Raw genomic sequence first — 8,347 nt, forward strand, 5'->3', positions numbered from 1 at the left:
TGCCCCATCCCACTTTCATCTTAAAAGTGATGATGGACTGGGCCTGTGAAGAGACTTTCAAACGCTTTATTCACAAATTTCCAAAAATGTGGTCTCTGATTTTGAGCCTCATACATCACAGGTGCCACAAGTTGCCTACTGCTGGTGTGAGACTTTTGAAAACAGGGGCTTCTCCCTCTGTGGATGTCAGTTGTACTTCAATACTGAGCCAGCAGTTTGCCCCGTCCAACAACATTTTTCTCCACAAAAGACAAATTTCAATGACATTCATAATCAGTTCCTTTGGCCTCTCTCCCTCTCCCGTCCAGGCTCATGGTGCATTCTGCTGTGATGAGGGGTGTATCTGTCCTGCCTATTACATACCCTGGCACATTTATTTGAGACTCTTTGCTGCTTTGCGAATGATAACCATGTGTCAAATATGTGAGAGTTTCTAAATTTTAAGTTACAATTGAATAAACACACATTTCGGGGAAAACAGCAGATCAGTTTTTCTTCTTTTTTCATAACTTCTCTCAAATTACCTATCTCTCTCAGCTGGATTGGTTAACACCACCAGCCAAACATCCCTGATCAGCATTTTGAAGCCAGAAGGTCAAGAAAGATACAATGGTTTTAACAGATCTAAAATTTCCGCAGACCAAGGAAGTGTGGAAGAACTAAAATAAGGTTTTTACGGAGGGGAAGACAAAGCAAACGTTGCCTCTTGAGGGCTGTGGCCGTTTTGTGAGATAGTTGGAACTGATTTTTGGAAAGGGAAACAAAGCTCATGGCTCTGTCAAGAGCTAAGCTATGACAGGACCTTGCGACCGTCTTGAAGAGATGTGTGAACAACTGAACCGTACAAGAGCGCTAGACTAAAAGGGACTGTTGTGTTCAGAACCAAAGAGGTCGGCTGCTTCCTCCTGGATCTCCTCCAGCTTTCAGACAAGGAAACTATTCCCTCTTCTTTCCCCAAGGGTTCATAGAGTCATAGATGTTAGGGCTGGAAGGGACCTCAACAGATCAAGGAGTCTGATCCTCTGCCCTGGGCAGCAAAGAGTGCTGGGGTCAGATGACCCCAGCCAGGTGCCTATCCAGGGTTGGTGGTTGTGATGTTACCGGGGTACCCGGTGTGTTATCTTCGAGCGTGCTTCCTGAAGAGCTGGCACCGAGTTCCAGCCCATCCCTTTGTCACAGGCCAGGCTCAAATGAAATTCCTAGGAAGTGCAGGGGTAATGATTAACAGGCCAGTCTTGGTTCCCTGGAAGCCGGCATCGCCCTGCTGAGACACTGAGTCAGGCTGCCTTTGAGGATTAGTCCTTCAGGCTCCAGGGCTCCCCAACTCTTGGCTGCCCAGTGGCCTGGGACAAATCCTGGGGCCTAGACGAACACAGCCTGTGAACTGCTGTCCGCACAATTTGTTATCTGCTGAAGGGGACCAAGAACTGAAGCAGCAGAGGAGGCTGCAGGTCAGGACTGATGTAAACCGGCAGAGCTGTGGGAAGGGCGTGAGAACAGCGGGCGCTGTAATAACACGGCCCACAAAGGCTGTGACAGTTCCCCTAGATACGCTGGCAGAGCCGTGTGCTGGAAGTTTGCCCAGCCCTTGCCCGCGCTGTGCCTGGGTCTCTGTGGTGCTGTTAGTCCCTCACTGGCACACCGTCACCCACCTCCTTAAAGACAGGAAAGCCACAGACAAGGAACGGGGTTGTTAGTCTCCATAAACCTGTCAGAGAAACGGTGGGGTTTCCTTCTGTTCAGAACTGCTACTAACTGGCGTGCCGCAGAGAAGCGTCATTGCAGGAACATAAAGAAACCTGCCTGTAGATAAACATACAGGACAAGATATGCCACCGGGGTGTGTCAGGCACATGTTTCAAGACAGCTGAAAATATTCTAGCCGCAGCACCCACGGGGGAGCTGATTGGCTAAGATACGCTGACACGCTGTCTACCTTTGTACAGCTGGAGAGAGTGATTAAAGGCTTCCCCGGACCTGCTTGCAATCGGACACTCCAGCTGTGTGCGGTTGCCTCAGGAAGGAGAAGACACGCTGCCCAGCTCTGCTCAGGAAAGACAAAGGTAAGCCAAGTACCGGCTTCTGGCCAAATCAATGAGCCTGCCACACTTTGTTAGGGCACCACACGACTGGTGGCCTGCTGCTCTCTGGTACCTGAGCCCAGTTGCAATGGGTGCGATAGGACACAATCCTGCTGAGGTCACATCTGTGAAGCACGGGGCTTTCTTTGCCTTGAGGATGCAGCTTTCCTGTGCTTGTCATTTCTCTGCCTGTTGATATGGACAGAGGGGAATCTCTTTACAGGTGAAGTTGCTACAGCTTCTCTGCCTCTCGGGTTTCTCCTGCACTGGAGCTGTGGTTCACACCGTGCCATGCAATGAACCAGTGCCGGACTTTTTTCTCCCTTTCTCTCCCAGCAGAGCATCACCTCAGGCACATCCTGGTAAGCTTTTCCCTCTGTTGCCCTCTGTACTGGGAAGATATAAATGACTCTAATGTGTCTGTTGGGGGAATTTCTTTGTCAAAACAATAATGATGCCTAAGGTAGAGTGCAGTGTAAATGAGAACTGTCCTACCCTGGGGTCTCCTCTTCATCTGATTTCAGTGCTTACTTGAACAGGAAAGGGTCACTTGCTGCTTGCAAGGAAGGGTCTAGAGGTTTGAATCTGATTCACCACTAACTAAAAGTATGAAGATTTATGTGCGCTTGTTCCCTTTGCAGGCCCCTGGCAACAAATTAGTAAAATGCCTCTTGGGCTAAGGTAGAGCATTGAGGCCAGAATCTATTAAATGCCCAAGACAGGAGTGGGGCACTTCTTTCCTGTCCTCTTTGCAGCTCAAGACCTAAACCTAAACTAAGGGTTAGATTATGCTCAGGCACAGCTGGGTGGCTCTATGGGAGCCGTGCACATGTGTGCTGGTGAATGTCATAAACCTAAGGGCTAGGTTACGGTGTTCAGACACGCATACAGGGTACAGGGCAGCACAGGGCGGTGTCATACCTCATAGCTCTGGCTCCAGGACCCTCCTGGTTCTTCCTGCCACCTCCAGTACATTTCATGGCTTTGCCTTCTTCCTGTCCCTTTGAAGAGCCTTACGCTCTGCTCCTGACGCGCGGGGGAGCTGCAGTCCCACAGCCCCATCCTGCCCAGAGTCTGGCATTCATGTAGGCATGTGACAAGGGAAGGAAGGCTCTTGAGGGTCACTTCTGGGGCAGTCTGCCTCACAGGCAGGAATACACTCTTCTCGAGGCAAAAGAAACCAGGCAGCAGCTAATTTGTTTGGCTTACTCTGGCACCAGTGAGATAAGCCAGTCAAGCTCCCAGCCCCTCCCAGTTCAGTCACTGGCACAGGGAAGCCAGATTGTTTTTCCCTCTTAGGAACATAAAATTAAAATGCAAAATAGCTGGCTCAGGTCCAGACCCAATGAGAATCAGGACAGCAATGGCAATGCTGATTGTCAAATCATTTCAATACAAACCCAGGTTCTTTATCAGTCTCGATCAAGTGACTGCCCGTATCAAAACAGCAATAAACCATCACAAGTGATGAAACTCTGCTGGGCCTCAGCATTTCCAGCATCCTGCCCATCTGTGCTGAGTCCAGCCCCAAAACTACTGCTTCTCTTCCCCCTCAGTCGGACTCTGTTGGAGCCCATGTTTTAAAAATGTAGTAGGAGAACAGCTAATATATTCTGTGCTACAAGCTGGGATCCCTCTTGGAGGTGTCCACCAGCATGTGTGGAGGCACTGAAATCACGACCAAAAAGATATCATCATCCAGTCCCATAGCTCTGCAGGGAAGGCGTAGGTCTGTCGCTGGGAGAGAGATGGCTCAGAAAATATCTTTCCTGACAAGTGTCCTTGCTGAAAGCAGGTGTCTTAGGGGGCCCCTGGTAATAGGTACATATTGCTGAGTGCTTGTACTTCACCTATCCCTGCTTTCTTTGCTTTAGTGACCAGCGGCTAGAAGAGGAATAAAGTTAATGACTAGTTGAAAGCATTCTAGCTGTTTGTTGGCTTTCCTTGAACAGGCATTTCCCAGATGCACCAAACCAGGTGCAGCATGTTGGTGGCATGTGGCTAGGTATCAGTTGAAACCACTTTACAGTTCATAATCAGGCTGAGTTCATGATGCCTTTGAAGTCTGGACACGAGGCCAGTGGGTGACATGATTAGTATAAGTATAGGTTAAGTTATCTTACTGCTCAGGATATGCTCAGTCCCCTAAAGGAATTATTATTTATAGCGTTACTAAACCAGGAACACCAACATGTTCATTTAAGGGGAGCTAGCGTTCCCTTTTGCCTGGAACAACAGTGGGTGGGGAGCTGAAAAGATGAATTGCTGCTACAGCAGGTGCCAGTAAGCTAAGACAACACAGCTGAGGCTGTAACAACAGAATGGGCCCAATGGCATAAATTCATCATGGAATTAGGCAAGGAACAATGATCACATCAAATATAGGGAAAGGCCCTCATTTCTCCTCCCCATTCAGAGATCAAAGCCGGGATCCTACTCACGATGGAACTCTGCTGAAAAGTTTTTCCAAGTTCACATTCAGAAGCATAGGATCAAACCCAACATTAGAACTTCATTTATACCAGGATTGACTCTGGTGCAATTCCTGGGGCAGGGCGGAGGGGTGCAGGAGGGCTTGGGTTTATTAGAAACTGCTTTTGCTGAAATATGTTCTCCTTTGTGACTCATGAACCCTCAGCCTTTATACACAAGTAACAGGTCTTGAACCTGAAACTCAAACACCCAACATCCACCTCTTTAAAGGGGATCAGATGGAAATTCTCTTGTTTAGGTTGAGTCTAACATAAGGAAAAATGTGCCAACCACATGGGGCTGCAGTTCAGCATCAAGGGTGTACAGGTAGTGTAAGCTCTTCCAAAGGGTACATCTCATGCAAGTTTCCATCATGGATCTAATTCTCAACTCCTTTGAACCTTGCAGTCATTTTCTCTTATGCAAAATGTGCATGAGATGCAACCAATTCATAATGGTAGGATTTTACCCTACCTTTGTTCTTCTGCAAATGAAGATGCCTAGTCAAGAATCAGGCCCTGCATCTGTGGAAAACTTCTCTCTCCCTGTGCTGGGGAAAAAAACCCAAACCACCAGCAATAATTAGATTTTGGATAAAACCAGAAGCCACAAGGTGACCACAAGGCTGTGAGAAACCCAGCTCCACTTATCCACACCTGGGCATTAGAGAAGGCTTTCTGTACTCTCCTATCAATGTAGACAGGACAAAAAAAACCCTCCAGCAGAGGTGTGAGTAGATCACGTTGCGATAATGCAGACCTAGTTAGCACTGTGCGCATGACAGGCACCTGGACAAAACAACAGTATTTCTGTGGTGGGGGCTGTCACTGTAAAGGTCAATCTTTTCAGGCAGAGGGGCTGGGCATGGTGCTGCATACAGCCGGTCGGACCTGGACGCAGAAGAAGGCAGAGCGGCAGGAACCTGTGACGAGAGCAGGTTCCATGGGCCGGGCGTGCAGGGAACAGATCGCTGACCCGTGTTCCTGGGGTCTCCATGAACATTGGTTGGGAGCTTCACAAGGAGCGGCTGCTGGGAAATGGAGTCTGGCTCCCAGCTGAATCCATCATTTTGCCCACCTTTTTTACAGGCTAATTAAATCAGAGCTGCATAACATAAGCTTTCATAAGCAGTGGGTGTACTTAATCAGATGCTGTAAAATGAAGTAACCTGCTGCTAACAAAAGCTTATGCTACCCTGCCTTCTGCCTGACTTCAGACTAACATGGCTAACTACCTGTATATGTAGGCAGCCATGGTTGTGCACCAAGGGCAGGCCAGATAGGTGTTGCTTGGCAACGTCCCACACTACAAATTACTGGTGTCCAGTGCACATTTTCTGGAGTGATCATTTTGGCATCTAGTGCCCAGAGTCTGGATGAAGGACTGCAAAGGAAGAATGTTTCTTCCATGAGTTTCTGTTTTGATGGCTTTTATAGGTTGTGTCTCTGATAGTTCCTGTTGCTGTTTGCTGAAGATTAGTAATTCTGGCAGCTGCCCCATCTCCCTTGTTGAAAACAGAGGTGAGCCATTTTGCTTGTTCTAGTCATTATTCAGTGTATGAATAATGTGTGGCAGCTAAAGAAAGGCAAAGCAGAGATGACTGATCCACTGAATGGTTCAAAATGGAGTCTATAACCTGCAAACTTTATACCCTTTCAATTTTCACCTGACATTAGCTAACTTCAGTCCCACTCTCTTCACCACTGCTGCATTTCCCCGACGTAGAATTTAAAGCAATGGCAGTCAGTTTGATTGTGTTCTGCTAACGATAGTTTTTTTTGTTATGGAAGGACATCGTTCTATTATTGAAACAGCACAGGACAAGGCAGAAGAACTCACAGTGGACTCCAAGATGAACATGAGTTGTCAGTGTGACAAAATCACCAGCAAAGCTAACTGCACTTTATCATGCATCAGCAGATGCACAATGAATAGAACCAAGAAAGTGATACTTCCCCTCTATGCAGCATTGGTCAGGCCGCAGCTGGAGCACTGCATCCAGTTTTGGGCGCCATACTTTAAGAGGGATGTGGATAACCTCGAGAGGGTCCAGAGGAGGGCCACTCATATGGTTAAGGGTTTACAGGCCAAGCCCTATGAGGAGAGACTAAGGGATCTGGACCTCTTCAGCCTCTGTAAGAGAAGGCTGAGAGATGATCTTGTGGCTGCCTACAAATTCATTAGTGGGGTGCAGCAAGGCATCAGAGAATCACAGGGCGCCTCTTGGGGTAACAAGGAACAATGGTCACAAACTGACAGAGAGCAGATTTAGGTTAGACATCAAGAAAAACTTCTTCATGGCAAGGGTAGCCAAAATGTGGAATGTGCTTCCAGGGGAGGTGGTGCTCTCCCCTACCTTGGGGGTCTTTAACAGAAGGCTCGATAGGCATTGGGCTGGGGTCATCTGACCCTAGGGCTCTTGCCTGCCCAGGCCGGGGTTGGACTCCACGACCTGTTGAGAATCTATGAAACTCCTAGGTTCCAACTCTGCCGCTAAGTCACTGCGTAACTTCAGACAGGGTAGAGGGATGTTGTGTGTGATGTGGTGGATGCCTTTATAATAGCTATAGATTCAAGATCATGTGTTAAGACTCTACAGCCAAAACGAACTATTTAGTTTGACCTCTTCTATATACAACATAGATACAGTATACAGAATTGCTCCGAAAAGCAGGAGCCTTCTTTTATAAGCCCCAAGTTCACCACTTCCTCTGGTCACCTGGCAGTACTAGGAAATTGCATTTCCCCCCACAAGGTTGAACTTGCTTAACTTCAGCTTCTAGCCATTGGATCTTGTTATGACTTTGTCTTTTAGACTGAACTTCCCCCCCCCCGCCAACTATCTGATCTCTTCTCCCTGCATAAGCACCCATGCACACAGTGATCAAGTGACCTTTCAACAAGCTCTACAATGAACTGAATATAGAAAGACTCAGTTCTTGCTTTCTCAGGAAAAGGGAACCAAGAAAAAAGTGGTATTTCTATGAGCCACAAGTTCAGCATAATTTACAGCTCCTCCTTCACAGTGAGCCAGTCAGGTCTGTGTATGCAGAGTAGGTTATCAGTAGGGAACCTGTACCTATGTATGGTTTTAGATCTAGTGAAGAAAACGCTCTATAAAATCTAGGCAGTATTATGACTCATTATTAATTGGATCTAAATTTTTGGTTTGACTTAGTAACAAAACTTGGTAATGTTGGTGACCAAACTTGGTGACCAAATTTTTGGCTACGTTACCAAGTCTGCTCTCCCAACGTGCTGTAGTAAGGATCAAAAACTTCATTATGTAATAGTAGTCTCCATTTCTCTTTCACAATCAAAACTATATGAACTCTAGCTCAGCAATATTTTCCTTTATTTTAGTCATCCATCTTGTAACTGCAGTGGCCCTAATGGTAGAGGAGCCATACAGGTGACTTATTAATCACGATGAAGCGTGTTCTTTGAAGTGGCTGGACAGAGACCCTATGGTTCTCTCTAACTTTCTAACTGCTAAGTAAATTAAATAAACACAGATGATGCTGGTTAGTGTTAACTCACCTGGTTTCTCCATACTTTGATCTGGACTTTGCAATCTTAGAAAGGACTGCATACCATGTACAAGTCATAATTAACTTGAGCTAGCTGCGGTTATTCCTTAGCAGGCTACATTTTGTCAGATAAACCTTAAGCTGACATTTTGGCTAGGTACAGGCAGTCCAAATGTCCAAGGTGGAATTGATTTAAGTTTCATGGTTTTCTGTAAGAGGCATAGTTTAGATTGGTAGCAAACAGAACATACATTCATCCTTTGG

General features: G+C 46.8%; 1 protein-coding gene across 1 annotated transcript in view; it reads left to right on the forward strand.

Moving 5' to 3' along the window:
- Positions 1–1,796: 1,796 nt before the first annotated feature.
- LOC109292817 (ectonucleoside triphosphate diphosphohydrolase 8-like) overlaps positions 1,797–8,347 on the forward strand; it is a 76,903-nt gene continuing 70,352 nt past the window's right edge. Inside the window, exon 1 of the mRNA XM_019510416.1 lies at positions 1,797–2,063. The gene's annotated coding sequence lies outside the window, so the exon portion shown is untranslated. The remainder of the gene's footprint in view (positions 2,064–8,347) is intronic.

The sequence above is a fragment of the Gavialis gangeticus genome, unplaced genomic scaffold (genome assembly GCF_001723915.1).
Source record: "Gavialis gangeticus isolate Ggan-Ray unplaced genomic scaffold, GavGan_comp1, whole genome shotgun sequence".
NCBI classification, from domain to species: domain Eukaryota; kingdom Metazoa; phylum Chordata; order Crocodylia; family Gavialidae; genus Gavialis; species Gavialis gangeticus.